This window comes from Myotis daubentonii, chromosome 17 (genome assembly GCF_963259705.1).
Source record: "Myotis daubentonii chromosome 17, mMyoDau2.1, whole genome shotgun sequence".
Lineage (NCBI taxonomy): Eukaryota > Metazoa > Chordata > Mammalia > Chiroptera > Vespertilionidae > Myotis > Myotis daubentonii.
The window spans coordinates 48634130-48658675 of record NC_081856.1 but is presented as its reverse complement, the minus strand read 5'-3'; the positions used below and the strand labels follow the sequence as shown (position 1 = coordinate 48658675).

At 52.0% G+C, this 24546-nt stretch overlaps 1 long non-coding RNA gene across 7 annotated transcripts in view; it reads right to left on the bottom strand.

Moving 5' to 3' along the window:
- Window positions 1–24546, bottom strand: part of LOC132219748 (uncharacterized) — an 801764-nt gene that overhangs the window by 639034 nt on the left and 138184 nt on the right. For 6 of the 7 annotated variants that reach the window (XR_009449597.1, XR_009449595.1, XR_009449596.1 and 3 more), the window contains exon 4: window positions 1556–1656. The exons of the other annotated variant lie outside the window; for it this stretch is intronic. This is a non-coding gene — a long non-coding RNA (uncharacterized LOC132219748). The remainder of the gene's footprint in view (window positions 1–1555; window positions 1657–24546) is intronic. 7 annotated transcript variants of the gene reach the window in all.

Here is a 24546-nt window from a genome sequence, read left to right as displayed (position 1 = left end):
AGACAGAAGAGAAAAAGCCACTGTCATACTCCTCGGACCCCCAAGTAGGCACCCACATCTTCATTTTTCCAACAAAGAGCACAGTTCTCTTCCGCACTTTCCGGAATCCCCGGCAGAACACAACACTGGGACATCACAAACTGCCACTGCTCTCCTGAAGGAGGCTAACTCCTCTCCATCGTGGGAAAGACTCGGGGGCGCAGAAGCATCGGGTGCCCCTGGGTGGCATTTTGTTTGGGATGCGCCCCTAAAAGCGCCCAGCTCCAAAACAGCCCTCCCTGCGCACACCTCTCCCCCCGGCCCCGCCTTCTCATTCCTCCTGGAGGGTTACAAGGCCAAAGGGACGCCTTGATGGCTCCTGATAAGTAGTCTTTCCAAAAGACCAATTCCCGCAGCCACTGGCCATGGCGCCGGGGCCAGGCTCCCGCCACATTCTGAGAACGAAGGGACTGGACGAGGAAGACGGGGAGAGGTCCGGGGGACTCTGCTCTGGTTCTCCCCTTCCACTCCCCAGCCTGGACCACCCACCCAACCCATTCTTCACGGACGGATTGCTCAGGTGCCTGTGATCACCAAGACTGCAGCGAGGCATTGCGACAGCCAGGCCATTCTTTAGGGCAAGACCCCAAGTAGGGAGTCCAGATTACCACCTGAGGAATGTTAGATAACCATGGAGGAATGAAGGGACAGATAACGAAACCAGTCGGTCCAAGATGGCTCCGGTGTGGGCGCTGTGTGGTCTGGGTGCACATGCCCAGGTTGCAGGTTCGATCCCCGGTTGGGGTGTGTGCAAGAGGCAGCCAATCTATGTTCCTCTTGCACATCCATGTTTCTTTTTCTCTCTCCCTCTCCCTTCCTCTCTCTCTAAAATCAGTAAAAACATGTCTTTAAAATAAATAATCGAGGGTTTTATTTTTCAGAGCTGGGTTGATGGTGTTAGGGCTTTCTCCAGGTTTTTGCAGTCCTGGCATACAGCCTATCAAATATGCTAAACCTATCCAGAGGCTGCCTTAAAAACAATTCCTGTTTGCAAAAGCCGAGCTGCAACTGACAAGCTGCTTTAAAGTTATATAAGTATGTATCACTGTTTCAATTTCTTAGGGTTGTTTTCCCATTTTGAAACTAATCACTGTATCTGTTTTCAAACTTGTTTGTTAAGTCCTGACAGGTCCCGGGCACCTGCTTCTAGTGCCTCCTGGTCAAATGGACCTATCAGAGCTGTCTGTCGAAAATGCCACTTCTAGGCCCCACCCAGAGCCTGCGGGTTAGGACAGCAGCGGGGAGGGGAGCTCAGGAGTCTGCACTGTAGCAAGCTTCCCAGGTGATCATTTGCAAACTGAAGTCTGAAAACCACTGCCCGAAAAAGAAGCCGAGAACAGGGAGGCAATGCTGAGGGGGAAGGTGAAACCAGAGGCCACAACATGGCTCCTGTGTTGCATCCCTTACACTCCACCAGCGTAAACAGACAGCAAAACCCTGATTCGTCCTCCACTGGGCCCTCCCCCACCCCTGGAAAACAAACAAACAAACAAACAAAACCCCCCACAATACTCACGTTCAGCCTGGGGTGGCATTCAACCGTTCTGGTTTGCAGGAGGAGAACGGTCCCAAAGTGATGGGCGCGCAGTTTAAGACACGCCGCTGCCAGGGACCGTGCTACAGGGAAGAATATAGAGAACGCTGTCAGCCAGATGTTGGCTGCAATTCGTCCTCCCCTGGGTCTGGGATAGATAACTGGCCCCAGCGGCGAGCAGTCTTAACTCATCCACGGGAGGGGGGTTTTGTTTAACGTCGAGCCACACACACCAAAGCCTTGCACATGGGCTTGAGTGCGTGTGCACACAGACACACACCAAACATGGCGTGCAGGTGCACTCCAGCTCCCGCCATGGTTCAGGGAGGCAGCCTGGCTACCGGAAGTCATCCGGACGGTCATGTGGAGTGCTAGCAGGTGCCAGGAAGTTCCTGGGCTGAAAGTGGGTTGGAAAAGGAGGAACGGATAGGAGGGGCCAAGTTTTGTGCTGTTTTCCAGTGTATATTCCACACCAATTCACCCCGGATAGTATTATCAGATCCAGCCTTCTGATGAGGAAATCAAGATGCAAAAAAAGGATCCGTGACTTCCTTAAGCTGCTAGGATCAAACCCCGACCTAGCTAACCCCAAAGTTCAGGGTCAATGCATTATGCAGAGCCGCCTTAACTTCACAAGCTGAGGGGGTGGCAGAAGGGAGGGGGTCTGCTCTGGAGAGAGGGGAGCCTACGGTATCTCCAACCAGTGAGAGAACCAAAGGAATTTTTCAAAATATATTTTTATTGATTGAGAGAGAGAGAGAGAGAGAGAGAGAGAGAGAGAGAGAGAGAGAGAGAGAGATATCAGCCACATGGGATATAGCCCAAAACTTGGGCATGTGCCCTTGACCAGGAATCGAACTGGCAACTTTTTGGTGCACGGTACAATGCCCACCCGACTGGGCCACACCAGCCAGGGCAGCAAAACACTTTTTTGGCAACTAATTTAATTCACAAGCAATAAATGCTCATCGGAAAGGAAATCAAAAATCACAGACGAGCAATAACGAAAACAAAAACACACATGGAATCACATCTTGCCCCAAATAACTGTGTCGCCCATACCCCATGTATTTATTTTTCTAGCGAAATACATGCTTTTTCCTAGCCTACAAGATGATGCAATTTGTGCAATGTATCAAAAATGTTATAATACTGATGTTTGTACGTGGGCAGTTAATGACGCTTGCCCAATCCTAATCTTCTGTGAATTTATGTCAAACCATGAAATTTGTTTGCAGATTCTAAGGGGGAGAGGCCACACCCTTCACTTCTTTTTTGTTTGTGTCCTGTTGTCCTCTGCTCAGCAGCCACTAATACATTTAGGAAGAGTTAGAGTGTTCTTTCTGTCTAAATGCTGGGTTCTGGTGGATGAGGCAGTCTTGCAACAACAACAACAACAAAAATGTCAGGCTGGCTTTGGAGAATTCGTGTTGTAGCAACTGAGAAAATGATTTTTTAAAAATGTATCTTAATGCCAAAGGGAAAAGCAGCTCTTCTCTGCAGAAAGGCCCGGAATTAGACCTTCCACGTCCCCCTCCCCCACTGCAGGGACTGGCCCTCTAAGTGCCCAGGCACCCCCCCTCCCAGACATCCCCTGGTTGGGAGAGTGAAAAAATAACCTCCTTTGCCTCCCCCTTGGCGTTAACAAGGCTCCCTGTTGAGATGTAGTTAATCACATCAATTAAAAGACTTTTACACTTGGCCTTGCCTGCCAGGCACAGGCCCTCTGACCAGGGAAAGGTGGGTACGATAAGTCATGTCATAAGATAACGCATAGTTTTTCCTTCTTTCCCCTCCATCTATGTTTTGTTTTGTTTTTAGTTTTTGTTTCATGTAGACATCATCAACACATGGCGAAACATCCAGATCTTAAGTGAACAGTTGGATGAGTTTTGACAAGTGCCTAGACCCAAAACACGAAACCACCAAGACACAGAAAGCATGCCCCTCACCCAGACATGTCCTTCGCCTCATCGTCTCTGCCCTCCTTCCAGAGGCAACCTAGCACCAGGGATTAATTCGGCGTTCTCTAAACATTTATAAATGGAATCACGTTGTGTTTAAAGAGGAGTATGGCCTGGTTGGTGTGACCCAGCGGTTGAGTGTTGACCCAGGAACCACTGGTTCAATTCCCAGTCATGGCATACGCCCGGGTTGCCTGCTCGATTCCCAGTAGGGGCTGTGCAGGAGGCAGCCGCTCAATGATGTTCCTCTCTCATCGATGTTTCTATCTCTCTACCCCTCTCCCTTCCTCTCTCTCTAAAAATCAATAAAACATATTTAAGAAAATAAGGAGGAGTGTGAATTATGAGCAAGAACAGGCAGTTCCTAGTGGGAATGAAAAACAGTGCAGACGCCTTGGGAAACAGCCTGGCAGGTCCTCAAAAAGTTACACACTGAGTTACCATATGACTCAGCAATTCCACTCGGGCATCTATACGCGAGGAAAATGAAAACACACGTCCACTCAAAATCTTGTACGTAAACGCTCAGAGCAGCATTATGCATAATGACGACACCCCCCCCCCCCGCAAATAAAAACAGTGCGATGCCCATCACCTGGCAAATGAGCAAATAAAATGTGGCCTTAAGTCCTACAAGGGAGCATTACTCAGGCATAGAAAGGAATGGTACTTGGGAAGTACAGATGCTGAGGCGTGAATGAACCTTGCAAACATCACGCTAAGTGAAAGAAGCTGGTCAGGAAAGACCACAGAGCGTAGGATTCCCTTTATACGAATGTCCGTACAAATAGGCAAATGCATAAAGCAGATTACAGGTGCTTAAGCCTGGGAGGGGGTTGTGCAGGCAACAGCTAAAAGTTACAGGCTTTTATTTATTTTTTGAGGTGGTGAAAATGTTCTAAGATTGGGAAATTGCATGGTATGTAAATTAAATCTCAACAAAGCTATTTAAAGAAACCAACCATTTGGAATCCACAAAAGTAGAGCCCGTTGCGATGCCCAGAAAACACAGTTTCCCCGCAGTGGAATTTTAACGGAAGGGTGTGTGGTGTTGTGGCGAGAGACCCCCCTCACCCCCTGAGGAACATAACTGGTGCCCAGCAAGGTCTCCTTCCCGTGACCAGGTCATGGTTTTGCTTCTGCTTTCCCCCCAGGTCCCTGTCCTGCCTCCAGAGTCGAAACTCCTAAGGGTTCAGGAGCCGTTCACCAGATCCATTCCTTTCTTCCACAAACATTTACGAAGCTGGTATGTAGGAGAAAGCCCACGGCCATATCTAGTGTTGTCATCATATTTCCCTGGTTTCGGGCGCCAGCATTTTTAAGGGCATGTTGGATGCCTCTGTGTGTCTGGTCCTGTGGTTAACAGGTGATACTAGGAGCCTGGAGGGGTAGAAAGAGCCCAGGGTGACAGGAGGGCCGAGAACTCGGAGATCCCTGCACTGGCCCTAAATCCTGATGCTGCCATTCACACATGCACAACTTCACCTCTTTTGTTTGTTTGTTTGTTTGTTTTGTTAATTCTCACCTGAGGATATTTTTCCATTGATTTTTAGGGAGAGTGGAACAGAGAGGAAAAGACAAAAGAGAAACATCGATGTGAGAGAAACACATCGATTGGTTGCCTCCTGCACAAACCCTGACCAGGGGCTGGCCTTGACCGGAATCGAACCCGGGACCCTTAGTTCCACAGGCCAATGACATTCTATCCACTGAGCCAAACCGGCTGGGGCCGGCTGGAGCTCTTCACGCCTCATGTCCCTCACCTCCAAACACCAGTAACCTGCGCTAGGGTTTGACCAGGGAGAGCCCAGCTCTGGGAACCAAACCCCATCTTTACCACCTCCAGGCCGGGTGTGACTTCAGGCCCATTTCCTAACCTCTCTGTACCTCTGTTCCTCCCGTGTACAAGGGGGACGGTGACATGACAGCGGCATTATGCAACATTGGATGAGCTCATACTGTAACCCGAGCCAGCAGCTTCTTTCCGCGGGGGTACATCGTAAATATTCTGGGCGTTGCGGGTTACACCATCTCGGTCCCGGTTACTCACCCCCGCCACGGGACAATAAAAGCCACCACAAACTGTGTAACGAAAGGGCAAGCTGTGTTCCAATAAAACTTTATGGACACTGAAATTCCATTTCATGTCATTTTGACATAAAGCACGCAGAACCGGGCCCAGCACAGAGAGGCGCCCGCAAGCACCCACGAGCCACACCCCAGGCATCAACGCCGTGTGTGAAACTGCGTGCCGCGCCCTCCTCCCGCCGTATCTCATTTAAATGCCACCATCACAGTGCCAGGCGGGTAGCATGCCCACTCAGGTGAGTACGTGAAGACTCGTGAACAAAGTGGCTGAGCCACGGCAGATCTGGGTCCTTTAGGAGCCCTTACCTCTGACCATTGTAACGTGCCGTGCTGGCCGCCAGGACGTAACAGCGAACCAGACCAACTTGGGCTCAGCGCCAAACACTACAAATCATGATTTCATTCCATGGAGACATGCGTTACAGAAACCAAGGGCTGGAAGGGGAACAGTGGGGCACCCCACAGTCCATGGGGAGGGGATCCTCTGAAGAAGGAACAAGTGGGCTGAGAACAGCAGGTGTCTGGTGCTGTGACATGTGCCAAAGAATAGAGGCTGGAAAGGGCACATTCATCAGGTGTCCGGGCGGCGTAGGGCTCAGGAGATGGTGGTGGGAGGAGAGACTGGTCCAGACTTCCTGAAGGGCACTGTGGTGAACAACATAGCCTAAGTGGTCCTTGCTTCAGCCATTCTATTTTATGGGAGTATCTATACTAATAAAAGGGTAATATGTTAATTACACTGGGTGGACCAGACATCTTCTGGTGGTCCAGTCCTCCTTCGGGACAAAGCCATGGTGGCAGGGCCTGAGGCAGAGGCAGTTAAGGGCGATCAGGCTGACAGGGGAGCAGTTAGGGGCAATCAGGCTGGCAGGGGAGCAGTTAGGGTTGATCAGGCAGGCAGGCAGAGTGGTTAGGGGCAATCAGGCAGGTGAGCAGTTAGGAGCCAGCGGTCCCGGATTGTGAGAGGGATCCCGGATTGGAGAGGGTGCAGACCGGGCTGAGGGACACCCCCGCCCTTCACAAATTTCGTGCACTGGGCCTCTAGTATCCTAATAAATAGGAAACTACGAGTCACAAAGATTTAACGATGAGAATATTCACTGAGGTGCTGATTATAATAGGAACAGTTGAATTCAGGCTTAAGAAAAACGGGAGGAACTCTGTCACATATGACTGAGCAGTGGCGAAGCTCGGTGTCTGAGCCACCCAGCAGGGGTGGAGCAGACGGGGACGTGGGAAGATGGTTATCACCACTTACAAGCTCATGTGCATGCAACCAAACAATGACGAGTGTCTATGTAAGGCGTCCCCCCCAAAAAGCATACACACACTTTGAATCACTATGAAGACAGTGTTTGTTCAAAAAGTGTGTATAGATTTGGGGGGGGGGGGGACACCTTGTATATGCATCCTTTCATTTAATTGGTCATCTCTGAGTGATCAGGGAGGGTTTTTTTTGCTTCTTCCTTCTGTTTGTCTGGATTTGGGGATTTTTCTGGAGGAGAGAGCTGTTGCTTTGTAATAAGAAATGAAGCACAAATGTGCCCAGATGGGAGTTCCATACTCCCACGTGGCCTGACTGGTAGCGTGGAATCGCTGTTCATTCATTTAGCCAGTCCATTCTCAGGAAGAGTCCATCACGAGCCAGGCACTGGGTGATGTACCAGACAGCGGAGGGCGGTGAGGCAGAGGGAGCTCCCACGTGCTCTGTGGGGAAGCGGTCAGGTGCCCACACCAGTGTACTCAGTGGTCAGCTCCTTTAAAATACTGGCACAGGGGACCATCAGCTCATTAAGAAAAGACTCATCCCCCAGCCAGTGTAGTTCAGTGGTTGAGCGTCGACCTGTGTACCAGGAGGTCATGATTCGATTCCCGGTCAGGGCACATGCCCAGGTTGTGGTCTCCATCCCCAGTGTGGGGTGTGCAGGAGGCAGCTGATGGGTGATTCTCTCTCATCACTGATGTTTCTATCTCTCTCTCCCTTATCAATACAAATACATTTTTTTTTTAAAAAAAAAAGGAGTCATAGTCCCTTATTTGAATGCAGTCTCCATTACACTTCTCACACACTCAGCTAATAGTCTCTTAAACAGGACTCCTGGTAGCCGTGATGAGAGAGAGTGGTGGTTGGGCTTAAAAGCTACGCTGATAACTCCACAGGAAACCTTTGTTTTCCTCATCTGCAAAGTGGGTACCCTCTCCAGGGAGCTGGGAGGGTCAGCTAAAATTTGGAAAGCGCTCTGCCCTGGCACAGCCCTGCACACACAACTGGGGTGATTTAGTGCCCAGATCCAACCCCTTTCTACAAGGGTTGACTGCCTGGAATTTTGAATCATGACGGATGCCAAAATGTAGGGAGGAAAACATGTTTACAGCTGACGGACTGGACAGAGAAAGGCAGTGAGCAGCGTGGTCCCCAGCCCGACTCAGGCCTTCGGTGCCTTTCAACTCGGCCGGCACAGGGCAGCACCTGGCTTTCCGGAACGTCTTGACAACCCCAAGGACAGTCTGTACGTTCTAAGGGGGAAACTCGTTTTCTCTGCAAGATTTGTTCACCTCCATGAGAGGAAAGTGGTTGGGTCCTACCACCTTGAAGAGAAATCGTATGCATCTCACCTCTGATATATCAGAAAGAGACCGGCATTCCAGTGAGGGGGACCAGGGCTGGAATGCGGGCTCTGTGCCTTTTGGTAAATTCTTATCTCCTAGTTTCGGGACAATAACATCTTGCCTGCAGGTAATAATTAGAGCAAAATATGTAGACAGCATAGATGCTCAATAAATTGGCAGTTGCACCCGAACGATGTGGCGCAATGGTGGAGTGTCGACCTATGAACCAGGAGGTCACGGGTTTGATTCCCGATCAGGGCACATGCCCGGTTACAGGCTCATTCCCCAGTGGAGGCAGCTGATCAATGATTCTCTTTCATCACTGATGTTTCTATCTCTCTCCCTCTCTCCCTTCCTCTCTGAAATCAATAAAAACATATATTTTTAAAAATAATAATAAATAAATATCAATTGCTTTCTCTTAGTGGGAAGACTCAGGGAATTAATGAAACAATGGGGGTCACATCGCTCAGACGCTGCTTCTTGGGGGAAAATCAGCTCATGATGAAAGGGAGGGAGGCCCAGGGCGTCTGGCCACCCAGAGCCACCCCTGACCTCAGCTCGGCCTGGAAGAGGTGAGGCGAGGACGCCGTGTGGTCCTCAGTGATGTGGGCAAGCTCAGTGAGACAGAAAACCGAGCATGAAACCGGCCCGTGCTCCGTGCCCCTCTGAGATCCCGGCTGTGCATGAGTCCGATGCGTTAGGTGTCTCCTGGTGGGGGGGTGGGGGGGAGAGAACATCTTCATCAGTGAAGGTGGTAGCCCTGGAGGCAGCGCCGGGCAGCCTGGCCACAGGCCAGGAGCAGAAGCCGTGTGGGCGGTGGGGCTTTCCATCAAAAGAACCCCGAGCAACTGGCCAAAGGTTCAGACCCTCAGTGTCAGCTGGCCAGGGGCGGGGCCCGGAGAATCGCTTTCACCAGGGCCCACCGGTGCTTTTGCTACTTCCCAAGGGCAGGCGTGGGAACCCTCCCGGGATGGAGAGGCACCAGGCGTGGGCTAAGGGAGCCCTGGGCACCAGCTCTCAGGTCCGACTTAAAAACTCTCTGGAAAACACTGGGACCAGGCCCAGGGCAAGGCAAGTCAGGACTTCCCTGCAGGCTGCAAACCTGTGCATAAAAAGGGACATATCTTTAAGAGCTACGCACTACATTTATATATCTATATTGTGTGTGTATATATATACACAAACACATGTGTGTATATAAACATACATGTGTACACATAAATACAGATACACTTATGTATATGAATATGCCTACAGGACATCTGCAAAATATGTATACACACTTGGAATAATTATAAAGGCAGTGTTTACTAAAATACATTTCATTGTCAAAATGTAATAGAATCTACAGATATTGTGTGTAGACAGTTTTGGGGATACCCGATATATTCACATATACATATGTGCACATGTGCATGTGTACACATACATGCAGGCATATGCACACACACACACACACACACACATTACAGTTCATCTTCACGCACGCTCTACCCTAGTGCTAATGTTATCCCCATTTTCCTGGAAGAACCTCGGGCATGCAGAGAGTAAGCAGCTTGCCTCGGTCACACAGCTTGCTGGTGGCGGCAGCAGGACTGGAGACCAGACAGGCTGGCTCCAGAACTCCTCGCTGTGCTCACCACACATTATCACAGAGAGCCCGAGAGGCTACAGTGAGTAGAGACTGGGAGTCATCGCCACAGACAGTGCCTTGCGCCCTGGGGGCACTGAGTCAGTGATGTCTGCCAAGCGTTCCTCCCACCTCTGAACATGCATGCGGTTTCTCCCGCTGAGAGTGGGGTTGATTTCTCCTGCCACTGAGTTGGGGCTGGCCTGTGGCTGCCCGACCATCAGAATGCGAGGGCAGGTTGCTTTCACGGTACCCGCTTGAGATGCGGCCGCCATCCTGGAAAGCAGGTTGGGCTCTAGGCCCACTGAGGAAAGAGAGGCCCCGGCCACCGCGGTCACCCCATGGAGAGCTGCCCATGAATACGGTCACCACAGCCTCCAGGCGAGTCCAAGCATAGCAGAAGAACCGCCCGGCAGGACTCAGCCGCCTCCACGATTATGAGAAAATAAACAGCTCTTGTGTGAAGCCACTAAGTGGTGCAGTGGTTTATGGTGCAATCGGCTGTGTGACCTTGAACTGGGCCCCAGTCCCCATGTAAGCTTGGTGATCTCCAAACAACTGTCAAGTTCTTCCTCTGATACTTGTTAGCCTCACCTTCAGCACAGGTCATGGCCACAGCATCTACTGTGGATTGAGGGCAAAGTCCAGCAAACTCCACTTGGCCACCATAAAGAAACCAGCAGACAGAATGCATCACTCCCGGTAAGTCGCTGATGGAAACTCCAAACCTAGGGACCCCCAAACTTGGGCTCTTCCCCGCCTGCTGGTCAATGCCACCCTGTTCCCACACTGGATTCTAGAACACCTTTGTAGGAAGTCACACACTCCCACCACCCCCGAAAGTGATCTGCACCCCCCACAGCCCCCAGTTCACGCGGGACTCAGACTGGCCAGGGGCTATCACTCTCCCGGGTTTTGTTTCCTTGGCCCATCAAAGCCAGCTGCTTCCTTCCAGTGGTATCACCCAGGCCAGGAAGTTTCTCTTTCCCTGCCACCCATTGTGCGCGGGGAGATCAGAGGGGCCTGTCGAGGCAAGGACGGAACCAGCAGGGCATGTGCAGATAGGGGCCGGCCGCCGGCCCGCCTGGCCCCAACCCTCCAGTCTGTCCCCACACTGCAGGACAGTTATACTGCCAGACAGGGAGGACAACAGGAGACTCGTCCTGATAATTAATCGGGAGCATTATCACCATCCTAAAGAGCCCCTGGCCTGCTCCATAGCCCGCTAGGAAAGTGAGCTTCCCCCACTTCCTGTCTTATAACCACTGCCTCCTGTCCATCTTGGACAGCGGTTCTCAACCTGTGGGCCGCAACCCCTTTGGCGGTGGAACGGCCCTTTCACAGGGGTCGCCTAAGACCATTCTGCATATCAGATATTTACATGATGATTCATCACAGTAGCAACATTACAGTGATGAAGTAGCAACGAAAATAATTTTATGGTTGGGTCACAACATGAGGAACTGTATTTAAAGGGCCAGAAGGACCAGGGGCTAAAATGCAGCCAAGAAAACAAGGTCCATCTGGGGAGCCCGCAGGGATGTCAGATGGGATGGCCTCTCACCGTCTCTCAGGTGAGAAGGCTAAGGCTGCAGAAGGCAGGCCTGCCTCCAAGACACCACGGTTCCCGTCAAGACAATGCAACAGAGCAAGAACCGCAACAAAGTGAGCTGCAGTCTTTTCGCTGGTAGAGGACCTTGCCTTCGATCTGTAAATAGTGCAACACCTGTGAAACACAATAGAGCCAAGCTACCAGCTCCTGTCAGCATCCGAAGGAGAAAAGACGAGATCAAAAATCAAAGAAAGAAGACAGTTTAGGTTCAAAAGACAGGGGCGAGGCATGCTCTCCAGGACCGACGCGCCGCCCCACCCCCCCCCCACCCCACGAGAAGTTCAGGCCACCAGGATGGAATCCACGGGGTGGGGGGTGACACTAGGGTGGGCCTTACATGTCAGACTATTGAGTAGAGAGGGACATGGTCCAAGCTGTGCTTTCAGCATTTGGACTTGACCATCAGGAGGAGGGAGGAGGGATAGGAAAACTCAGCACACCCGCATGAGGCTCAGGACTTAGGAGGAGGGGAGATGAAGGGAACAGGAAGTGGGGTCAACGGGAAAGAAACAGAAGCAGGACCCCTGGCTGGAAGGAGTCCAGGGAGAGGGAAAAGCACTTCTCATTGCCTTTCTGATGATAGCAAGGTTATTCCTTGAGAGCAGGGCTGGGCAGGGCGGGACTTCCCCAAACTCAGAAGGGAACAGACCTGAGCATATGTCCCCAACAGAAGCTGCAGAACCAAAATCAGGCGGTCACTCCAGCCTCCTGCACCGGCACTGGAGCCTCACTGCAGGGAGCTGTGGCTGCCACAGGCCCCGTGGACCCAGCAGTGCCCCTTCCTCCAGTGGCTTACAGCAAGGGAGGCACAGCGATCAGTGAGACCCACAGGCCGTGGTGAGAGACGGCAAAAAAGTGGCATCATCCCTGTACCTTATCGGGGGTGCAGAGAGGTTAAACAACTTGCCTAATATCACACAGTAAGGGCGTGCCAGAACTGGGACCCAAACACGGGGCCCTCTGTGCAGACCTTGCCTGTATCCATCAGAGACCCAGCAGGGAGGAAACAGAAGAGTGACACCCTTGACCTTACTCCCATCCTGCCAGCGCCTCCCACACAGAAGCCAGGGGCACAGGGGCTCAGGGTGGCATCCATCCTGTTGCATCTACACAAGTTGGCCTCCTGTGCGCACAGCAGGGCAGAAAAGGACAGGGGGGATCTGGACAGGGCACACAGGGCACCCGACACCTCACCATTCCCACAACCAGGCCGGAGGGTCCCTGGCCTCCGCTGCCTTCACCCTGCAGATGCCCCAGGATTTGGCTCTGCAGCAGGGAAGCCCCTGGCTCTCTGTACAAGCGCAAGGCCCCACCCGTGCAAGCTCTGCCTTCACCCCCAGCTGGTCCAGCCTCATCATGCCGCTGCCTTCCTTTCTCATTCACAGGCCGGGGCCCTCCACCTTACGCAAACATCTCAGAATGGCCCACTTCCCATGAGGCAGGCCACTGGGAATGGTTGTCTGCCTAGATGAGGGCCAGCTGATGCCCACGGCAGCCCAGGCTGCCCCCTCCTGGGTCCTGGCCACCTCCTGGCCCTCCCTGCCAGCCCAGCACACGGCTAAAAGAAAGGGCTGCTATCTCCCCTGATAAGAAATGTCATCCCTCGCTGGGTAATATTACCCGGCAGATAAGAATCTCTATCAAGAGCAAACATATGGCTGGTTGCAGAACAGAGCTGGGCGGAGCAGGCTAATTTATGTGCTTAAGCTGAGCGCCCGGGGCGGCCCAGAGAAGCGCGCTGAATGAGAGTGAGAGCCAACTTGCCAGCTCTCTGGCCTGGAGCTTGGCTTTTCCCTGGGAAGGACCAGGCACCTGAGAGCAGCCGGAGGCCCTCCTCCCTGTCTCCCTACACAGGAAGCACTTGCACTGTCCCCATCCTCAAAGGGCACTTTCGCTTCTGCGGTCACATTCAATCCTCACGCCAACCTCAGAGAAGCACGTCTGGCCTCCTTTCACACATCAGGAAATTGAGACTCAGCAGGGTTAAGCAGCATGGCCAAGGCCACAGGGCAGCCACACCACAGTGTGGACTCAAACCCCAGCAGGTCTGCCCCCCCCCACCCCCCCTGCAGTGCGCTGTCCTGTCCAATTCCCATACCAGCTGCAGGGTGTCTTGGTTCCCACAACGAAATGAATCAATTAAGTCAGGTCTGCCTGGTCTGACGGACAATGTCAGCGCCATACTATCACCTCAAAGGTCCCTTTCAAGCCAGGGCCCCCATCGGACTGACTTGTGTCTGTACCCTGGGGAATGATGAGGAGGCCTGAAGGGCATAGCATCTCAAGGCTGCAGAGGAGAGGTCAGTGGAGGGGAGGCCAGAGACCGTGCCCAGGAGAGGGGACTTCTGGGGCTCCCACGCTAGCCCCATGTGTTTGTGGAGGAGCAGATAGAAGGAATTTATGGAAAGAAAATCCCCCGGTCTGTTTACTGATCTGTGCATTCTCAGGCACTGAGGTGCCTGGCTCAGGGCTTAGCCTCGGCTTGGCGGTCTCCCGGCAAATGGACACGCCAGGCCCTGCCCTCAAGGAGCGATCTGTCTCCTGGACTTCCAAGTCAGCAAAGACGCAGGCACAGCAGGAAGTGTTCAGCATAGATGCAGGCGCGCAGGCGGCGGGTTTGGGATTGGCGGCTGTGTCGGTGTCGTTGCTGGCACCCTCCCCACACTGTTGCGTGCTCTCCTTGTAAATCAACATTGTGAAGGTTGGCATTGCTTTCTGATAGTTAACAGAGCTGCAAGGATGCTTCGAATCACTTCATAACGCCACTCACTACTCCTGTATTCCATTTTCTGGATGCAACACAATTTAATCCACCGATCCCCAACTGAGCAGCATTCAAATGGTGTCTCATCAGAAGGAATGAATAGGGGAGCACAGGGGGGTTGTTAGTGCAGTGAATCTATTCCATGGGAGACTACAGTGGTGGGAGCATGTCATCATACATGTGCCATTGAATGTACTAACACCGAGAGTGAACCCTCACGTGAAGTATGGACTCGGGGTGAGTATGATGGGTCAAGGTAGGTGGGTCAGTTGGGACAGGCAGATATGTTTGGGGGATTCTGGGAGTGAGGAAGGCTGTGCATATGTAGGAACAGGGATATGTGGGAACTGTGTGCTTTCCACTCACTTTTTCTATTAACGTCAACCGCTCTAGAACATACGACAGGATTTAAACCATCAATTGATCACACGCATGCGGGTTTAGCTCTGGAATCTCAGTTCTACTTTGTTTTCTGTTGACTATTTTTTCCTCCGAGTTTGGGTCACACTTACCTGTTTGCTTGTTTTTTATATAGCCAGTGACCTGATTAGAAACGAGGCATTTTGTGTCATAGGTAGATAATCTCATTTGCTATTTCAAACAACGCTGAGGATCATCTGACCCTGTGCATGCCTTTATGTGGAATAAATTCTAAGAATTCACCAGCATCTGATAAACTTGACTGTTCTGTCCTCCTCACTGTAGCAACAGTGATGTCTCAACAATGCATCTCAACTGACTAGGGACTCCCGTGCGCCCACTCTCATCAGAGCCCGGTGGGGTCTTACCACTCCTTGCTGAGCAACTGCTGGCATTTCCACCAAAACACATAGTTCACTCCTGGCCTTAAGAAACCATTCCTGCCACCCCTGCCTCCTCTTGCCCAAATAGCTCAGTTTAGGGATCAAGCCAAGCACTACACAAGACACCAACCTCTCTTCACCCAGAGCCATTCCCAGAACTGATCAGCTTTCCCCTTTTTTCTTCTGGGCCCTGAGAAGTTCAGGAATGCGGAGAGCCCGGGGCTGAAAATGGGCAAATTTCCAGGGAGCTCAGAAATTCTTCTAAAATCACAGCCTGGAATTTTAGGAAATCTAACATCTAGGAAAACACAATAAATACCAATTATGCAATTTGCCGCCCGAGGTACCTTGAAGGAAAGCATTCATTACGTACAGAAAACCCTCCGATTGTCAGAAGATAAGGAGATAGTGTCTCCATGGCTGGAACGGAGTGGAACCTAAGATAAAGGAGGTCAGGCTCTGGGTGAGAGGCCGGCCATCCGCTGGAGACAACAGGATGGACGCTGGGGCAAGAACAAACATGAGCAAGGCAGAGCCCCCTCCTAGAGGGACTCGTGAGAAAAAGGCTGTGATCCATGTGACCACGGGTGGAGAGACCGAGAGCCTTGGGAACACCGAGGAAGGCATCACTGACCCTTCCTGCATGAGTGAGAGGTGAGGATATTTGAGCTAGGTATCAGAGAGCAGGAGTTCACCAGGCAGAGAAAGGGGGAGGGAGGAACTCCAGGGAGTAGTAACAGCATGTGTAACAGGGAGTGTGAACGAACAACCCGCCTGGAAAGGGTGTCCCTCACGGAGTTTGCCTGTTGCTTACGGATGCCATGGGGGCCCCAGGCTCCGGAGTAGCACAGCGACAGTTCAGATCTATGGCTCTGCCTCAGCTTGAAGGACCAACTGGGGAAAGCGAATCCCCAACCCTATGGGTACCTGTCTACCACAGCCCCACACCCTCCTGCAAAGCCACAGACACCGTGGTGATGACGGTGCCTCCGAAGCCAGCTCTGTGTCTCCAGATCCCAGCTCTGCCCCTACCAGCTTGAGCAAGTTACTTATCGACTCCATGCCCAACCTTCTCATCTGTGAAATGGGCATAATATCAGCAGAGCTTCTGAGCGCTACTGTGTGGATTGTGTATTAGATGAGTTCATACTATATGGAAGGTGCTTGGAACAGTGCCTGGCACACAGCAGGGGCACACGCATGACAGCTTCTGGGACAGCTCCCTTGCTCCCCCACTTCCCCATTCAGCACTGTCAATTCTTTGGAAATGTGAGCTGCCAAGAATCTAAGCAAGGGTGAGCAAGGTCAAGTGGACGTCGGCTTTAGGAAGGCGGGAATTATGTCTAAAGAGAAATTGGAATTGCTAGCTTCATGTTAGCTTCCCAACATCCCTGCGACGGGGGGACAGAAGCCAGTGGTTCTCGACGCGGCTATAGAATCACCCGGGAAGATGTTACAACCCCAAAGCACGGGCCCCACTGCTGACTACTTAAGTCAGAATCGTTGGGGGGCCGGTCCCAGTAGCAAGACTTTTAAACTCCTCTGGTGATTTCAATGTGAGACCCGGTTTGAGAACAACTGGTCCAAAGGTCAAGTTCAAGAGGAAAGGGAAACATGGCAGAAGGGAAAGTGTCAGCACCCTGAGTTGTGTCATCTCCAGAGGCCACCCGGGCTCTCCAGGCCACCGTTTGTCACCGGCAGGGCAGGCATGGCCATGTCTAGGCGTCTTACAGCATCCAGGGCTGGCAGACTTGGGTCATCAAATTTGTGACAACCCCCTCCAACCTCTTCCGGAAATAGGGAAGGGTGGGGAAAGGCATTACTTAGGTCAGTGGTTCTCAACCTTCTGGCCCTTTAAACACAGTTCCTCATGTTGTGACCCAACCATAAAATTATTTTTTTTTAAATATATTTTATTGATTTTTACAGAGAGGAAGGGAGAGGGACAGAGAGCTAGAAACATCGATGAGAGAGAAACATCGATTAGCTGCCTCCTACACAAGGGGATGTGCCCGCAACCAAGGTACATGCCCCCGACCAGAATCGAACCCGGGACCCTTCAGTCCCCAGGCCAACGCTCTATCCACTGAGCCAAACCGATCAGGGCCATAAAATTATTTTCGTTGCTACTTCATAACTGTAATGTTGTTACTGTGATGAATCGTAATGTAAATATCTGATATGCAGGATGGTCTTAGGCGACCCCTGTGAAAGGGTCGTTTGACCGCCAAAGTGGTCGCGACCCACAGGTTGAGAACCGCTGACTTAGGTGCACAGCTGGTGGCGGTCCTGGGCTCTCTCACCAACCAGCTCTGTCATTAGGAGCCCCATCCTTTCGGAGCCTCAGTGTCTTCCAGGGTAGACAAGGGACAGGACTGACCTATCCATCAGACAAGGTGACTCAGAGGCTGAAGGAGGCTCAAGTAGAGCATTTTTATTTAACATTTTCTAGGCCCTCACGGGAACATGGGAACTTCCGGACAGAAATGCCCCCGTTAACAAGGGCTGTGACTGAAGGCAGGGGGGAGACCAGTAGCAGCGGTGGCCGCATGAAAGCTTTCTGCACGGCAGGTCCAAGTGGGGGTGGGTGATAGGACAGGAGGGCGGGTGTGGCCCAGGCTGCCCCGTGGGGACGTTAAGATAGGAAATGTTATCTGGGAACAATGGAGCAACCGTAGCTTTGTCCTGGCCCGAATCTGACCGCAGGGGATAAGTCTCCGGGAGACACATCCCTCGACAACCGGCCAGAGTGGCCCCCGGCAAACCAGTGGCCCATTCGCTTGTGCCTGTGTCCATTCATTCACGTGGCCTGGCCTTGGAGAGCGGCCCTCGACCACCTGCCAAGAGCTGGGCTAGAAGGTGGCGGTGCCGACGTGAATGAGGCTCGGTCTGCACCCTCGGGAGGGACAGAGTAAGGAACACTGAGGTACAACACTGTGTGTTAAAATACAGTAACAACAACAACAAAAGCCACACTCGTGGATGGAAGGCCAAGTGTGCACCAGGCAGCGTGCTTCATATTTTCTATTTACCATCTCAAATCCTCAGTGTCCCCTCCAAGTAAGGGAACACGCTCCTTTTTACAGATATGGAACTGGAGGCCCAGAGAAGCTGATGACCAGACACAGAGCACACAGCAACAAGAGGCCGCGCTTGTATATGAATCCCCAGCAGTGCTGCTCCAACACGCGGCTTCCTTCCCCACAGCTCACGGATCCAGAGAAGCACAGGGAACAAGCCAGAGCCTCCTGCCCCATGCAACTCCTACCCACACTGTCCCCTCACCTGGAGAAAACAGTTTAAAGGCCATAGCGAGCAAATGAGAAACGAAATTAGGCACGCCACCTCCTGCAGTTACTGCTCAGGAACTGGTGACTGGTTAGAATCCCAATACAGCTCCAGAGCAGGCACTGGGGTCCTCTCAGGCTTGGGTTCCACCTCAGCCTCAGTATTTACACCTCATCTGAGAAATGGGAACAGCAAAACCCACCTTACAGCGTCCAGGACAACTGGGAGGGGCCCAGATAACAGACAGCCTCTTCTTTCACGGTCCCTGCATCGCCCCAGCCAGGGCTTGAGGGAAAACAAAACAGCCAATGAAAGGACACCCAGGAAAGAAACAGGCGTGTTCCAGGCGCTCCCAGGTGGGGGCACAGGCACCCAAGGTACCTTCTACAGAACCCCTGTGCTCTCACAGCCTGGCAGCCCTGCAGGGAGGGGCATGACCCACTGACATCCAGCCAGGGCCACAGCCCACAGGCCTGGGCACCACCCTCCCTTAACCCCCTCAGGATGGCATCTGCCCTTTGACTAGCACTGACGGATTATTGCTCAGAAACACGGGGGTACAACCCAACAGGGCAGCCCGGGGCAGGGGACCGAGACGGAAGGCATTATTATCACTATTACTTCCGTGTAACTTGACAGAGCCCTTGCTGTGTGGCTGTCACTGTGCTCAGTGTCCCTTTGTCACTTTGGTTTTTGGTTTGGCCAGCAGGGAGGTGTTCATGGCTTAAATTAGAAAATGGGCTCTGGGTCCAGACTGGCCAACTGCCTGCCGGTAGCTGGGTGACCTTGAGCAAGTTTCTCTACCTGTCTGAGCCCGAGTCTGGGCCTGGAGTCTCCTCCATTCAACACATGTTTCCTAGGCACCTACCCAGGTTCTAGGAAATAAAACATGAAACAAAATTAGCAGGATTCTCTGCATTTGTGGAGCTCAGGAGGGGTCAGGGGGCGGATCGTCAACAAATAAACAAATGAGAGCGTCACATGGTGGTAAGTGCTACAGAGATCAATAAAGAAAGAGCTGCAGACCGAGATGGGAGTGAGAGTGTTTGTACAGAGGGGCCAGGAAAGGCCTCTGGGATAAGGAGGGCGTGGCGTGTGTGTGTGTGTGTGTGTGTGTGTGTGTGTGTGTGTGTGAGAGAGAGAGAGAGAGAGAGAGAGAGAGAGAGAGAGAGAGAGAGAGAGAGGGAGGGAGAGGGAGGTTTACTGAACACTTAACATGTGCCAGGCACATTCTAGGGTTAGATTAGGTGTTTCCCATGGAACACTCATGTAACGCGCTCCAACATCCCTAGAAAGAGGAGAGGATACCTCCCCCACTTTACAAAGCCATGGCTTGTTCAGGTGACTGAGGCTGTAAGGCTAGACAGAGCACCGTTACAAACATGGTTGCAGCCCAGCTCGATCAGTTAGTTGGGCATCATACCATGGACCAAAAAGATGGCAGATTCAATTCCCAGTAAGGGCACATGCCTAGGTTGTGGGTGTCTTGGCACATAATGGATGGATGTTTCTCTCTTACTCACTCTCTCTCTCTCTCTCTGTCAATAAAAACATACCTTTGGGTAAGTATTAAAAAAACAAACACAAAAAAACCACTGGTAGAATCCACATCCAGGAACCGTAGTAACGGGCTTCTTCACTAGCCTCCCATTGCCCCATCCACCAGCACCCAGCACCCAGCACCCAGCACCCATAGGTACAACATGCTTGAGGAATGGATCAGAGATGGATGGCTGCAAAGGAAGGAGAGAGGAAGACTGGAGAGAAGGAGAGGAGGAGGGGGTGTGGCATGTAGCATGAATGGAAAAGGAAATTCTATGACCTCAAGGGAAATAGAAATAAAAGGGGGAAATGGATAAAAGCAAAATGTCCATTAATATGGAGTAGTTAAAAAAAAAAAAAACATGGAGTGCTACACAGCAGTTTAAAAATAATGTATGTGCACACACACAGAAGGTCTACAGGACATATTGCTGAGTGGAAAGTGGATGTGTTGAAATATGTGATTCCCTCCGGGAGCCAGGTGGCCAGGCTGGTGGCTGGGCCTGGGGGCAGACCTGGGGGAGATGAGCTGGCCCAGCCCAGGGCCTCGGGCCATGTCCCGCCTCTACGTCTCCAGGCCACAGCCACCTTGTGACCTGGCTTCCAGTTTGGCTTTGCTCCCCCGGCTCCTTGAAGATACTTGTGCTGTAAACGTACCACCGCTATTTTATCTACACTGCTCGGCCGTAAAAAAGAAGGAAATCTTCTGTGACAGCGTGGATGGACCTGGAGAACATCATGCTAAGTGGAAGAAGCCAGTCAGAGAAAGACAAGTACCATACGATTTCACTCATATGTGAAATCTAATGAACAAAACAAACTAACAAAGTAGAAACAGACCCATAGATTCAGAGAACAGCCTGACAGCTGTCAGAGGGGAGGGAGGTTGGGGAGCTGGGTGAAAAGGGGGAAGGGATTAAGCAAAAAGAAAAAAAAAAGAAAAACTCGCAGACACAGACCACAGTATGGTGATTACCAGAAGGAAAGGGGGGTGGGGAGAAGATATAAAGGGTAAAGGTGATGGAAGGAGACTGGACAGGGGGTGATGAACACACAATATACAGATGTTGTATGATAGAATGGTTCACCGGAAACCTATATAATTTTATTAACCAGTGTCACCCCAATCAATTCAATACAACTTAAAAAAGAAATCAATTGATTAACTTTCAAAAGAAAACACTTGTACTGATTTCCAGACAAAATAAAACAGATGCTCTTCCCACCCGTCCTGGCGCCCAGCCTGGGGTACCCCATGAAAGACAACGCATCCCACTTACTATGTGCCAGGCACCATTCTATGGGCTCTACCTGGTGACAGGTGTCACCCACGGGATGTGGTAAACATTTCTGAATTTGTTGCCCACCTAAAAATTCAGGAAATTTCATAACATCCCAAAATCCAACAATGAATTGGGCGGCACTGGTCCCACATAACACAACTGCCGGCTGGAGGCTGAGGGAGGGCTGGCCCCTTGTTCAGGGCAGCCACTCCCCCTGGACCAGGGTCTGACCCCTCAGAGGCCCCCTGACCCCAGGCACAGAGAGGCAGGGTGGGAACCAGAGCTCAGTATGCCTCACACACAGACCTGCGTCCCTTCTACCAGCCTGGCTCCACCTCTTCTCACTTAGAACCAATCACGGCCTTAGGAATTAGCTGATCTGTTGGGCATTTGGCTGGAACAAGGCTCCTAGGATCACCCTGGGTCCAGAGCAAACTCTATCTCAGGCAGAAGTCACGCCTCAGACAACACCGTGACCCAAACACCACAATGAGCCCAGGTCCAGTCCCCCGGCCTACTCTTGCTCAACGCTATTCTTTGCTTCATGATTTCCACATCCAGAGAAACAATACTTCCCTAAAAATCAATGGTCCCTAGCAGCCCACCTACATAGTTCTTGGAAAATATGGGTTCAACATTCTGCCTCACAAAGAAAAACAAGGAACAGAGGGTGAGGGAGATTCATCACTGCGATCCTGCACTTTTCGTTATTCACACCAAACATGCATGCCAGTCACTAAGTTCAGCGACCCTGTCCCCTGGGGCTGCAGAGCTATTTCTACCAACACTGGCCAGCAGGGAAAATCTACCTGTTCTAATAAATAGAGCCCTGCCCAGTTTGGCTCAATGGGTCCTCATATAAGGGGACAGGAAAGATTTGACTTTGGGTGGTGGGCACATGGTGCAATATACAGATCTTCTAACATAGAAACTCACACCTGAAACCTATATGTTCATGTTGACCAATGTCACCCCAATCAATTTAATTAATAATTTTTTTTTTAAATTAAGCCCAGCTAGCATGGCTCAGTGGTTGAGGGTCAACCTATGATCCAGGAGGTCAGGGCACATGCCCAGGTTGTAGGCTCAATCCACAGTGTGCGGTATGCAGGAGGCAGCCGATTAATGATTCTCTCTCATCATTGATGTTTCTATCTCCCTCTCCTTTCCTCGCTGAAATCAATTAGAAGATTTTAAAACAATTAAAACTTTAAAAAAATAAATAGGATGACTCAGTATCAAGAGACACTAAATGGCTTCAAGGGGCTGGAGATAGAGGAACTGAAAACGGCCTGAATGGAAGGTACTGGGACAACCCAGTCCCAGTACCAATTTCTGACACAGGAGATGGAGGGGTTGGATGCCATGCTGCTGCCCAGAACCCTGGAGGCACTGAGACACAGGAATTGCAAAACATCAGTCAAACAGGTGGCTCCATTGGGATCATTTCCAAACTTCCAGAAGAAAGAGGGAGACGGATGGCTCTGGTTTTAAAGAGAGGCAGCATCCGGTAAAAGGAATGCCTGGCACAGAGCTAGTGCTCAGTAAATAACAACACACACAGGATCTGGGCTTGTGTTGAGGAGCCCAATGGACTGCTCCACTCTGCCCACACTTGCCCATGTGGTGATCACACCCAGTCTCAAGGCTTAAATAGTGTGACTTGCAAACACATACCCAAATGTTTATCTGTTAACTCAAAATCTGCAGGCTAGAATACATATAAATAATTATGTCCGTTCTAACTCGCCAAGGAGAACAGGCTCCTCTGCAGGCTGGAGACCCAGGAAAGAGTGGATGTTGCAGCAGCTAGTGTCTGAAGGCAGCCTGCTGGCAGACTCCCCACTCCCTCAGGGGACCTCGTCTTTTTCTCTTGAGGCCATCAACTGATTGACGAGGCCCACCCACATGACGGAGGGTCACCTGCTTCACTCAGAGTCGACTGATGTAAATGTGGGTCTCGGAAGAATACCTTCACAGGGATATCTAAGCTGGTGTCTGACCATGGCCTAGCCAAGCTGACACATTAACTTAACCTTCGCCCTCCAGATCCAACTATCCAGCTGCTTCCTGAATGTCTCCACCCGGATGTCTACCCCAACCCCAGAACAGACGCCTGCTCCCCTTGCGGACCCCCCACGGAGTAAATGAAAACTGCATTCTCCACTTGCCCGAGGTCAAGCCCTGGGGTTGGCCTTTCCCCTGTCCCCATATGCATCCACAGCAAAGCCGACCTGCACGACATATTCACATGGGATCACTTCTCACCGTCTCCGGCCAGGCCACCATCACCGGCTCCCTGGAGGCGTGCAGAGCCTGGGTTACTCCAGCAGCTTCCTAGTGGGTCTAGCTGCTTCCATCTTTGCCACTTTCCGTTCATTTCCAGCACAGAAGCTGGAGTGATCCGGCTACAAGGCAAGTCTGATCTGCTCAGAAGCTTCCCATGCCCCCTTCTCAACAGAGAATGAGCCCATGTCCTACCACAACACCCTGCCAGCCTTTTCGCCCTGAGCCTGCCCTGCTCTTGGTGGCCAGACCACCTTGCCCCTCGGGGTGCCTGGCCATCTCCCGGGGCCCAGATGGGGCATTTCCTAAGCCCAGCCAGCACCCACCACCACCAGGGCCTCAGAAGCCAAGCAATGACCATGAAGACCTTGGGGCACAGCCTGAGGACAACGGGAGCGGGTGGGGTGGGGGCACTGACGGGTACTGACTGAAGCAGAGGCTGGCGCAGGCTGGGATTTGTGTCTCTGAACCGCCCCCCCCCCCCCCCCCCCCCCCGCACAGGCAGGTGTGGTGGATTGTTCTCCAGGCTGGATTTTAAAGGGAAAAGAATGAGCGGGCCTCCAGGTAAGGAGAGTGGGAGGGGGGTGGGAGGGAAGGAGGAGAGGGCAGACCTGTGGCCCCTGCAGGGCCGCCTCTAGGAGCTTGCTACCAGGCGGCCACCGCTTCACACACCCTCTGCTGGAGGAAGCCCGGGCACAAAGACAGAAAGAAGACGCTGTGATGTGGCAGGAAGAAGAAAGCCTCCGGGGCCAGGAGGAGGGGCAGACACCCAATGCCAAGCAGAGGGCCTGGCAAAGGGGAGCGGATTCCCGCTCCTCCCACTCCCGCGTCCCCCTCCTCCCTCCCACCGGAGGTGAGCAACGGCTCTGACCCACTGCGCGGTCCCCTCTGTGTTTGAGGCTGAAGACTTCTGGGGAGGGAGAGAGGAACTGCCTCCCGCAGCACATCATGGCACAGGACGCTTGCTTCATCCAGCAGCCCAGGTTCAAGGTCCCCCAGGGCCTCCTCTCCCTGTACCTAGTGAGACCAGCCCTCACTTCTCAGAAACACCTCTCAGTCAGCAAGAGAGAGCCTCCTCCGTGTCCTTCCGAGCAATGAAG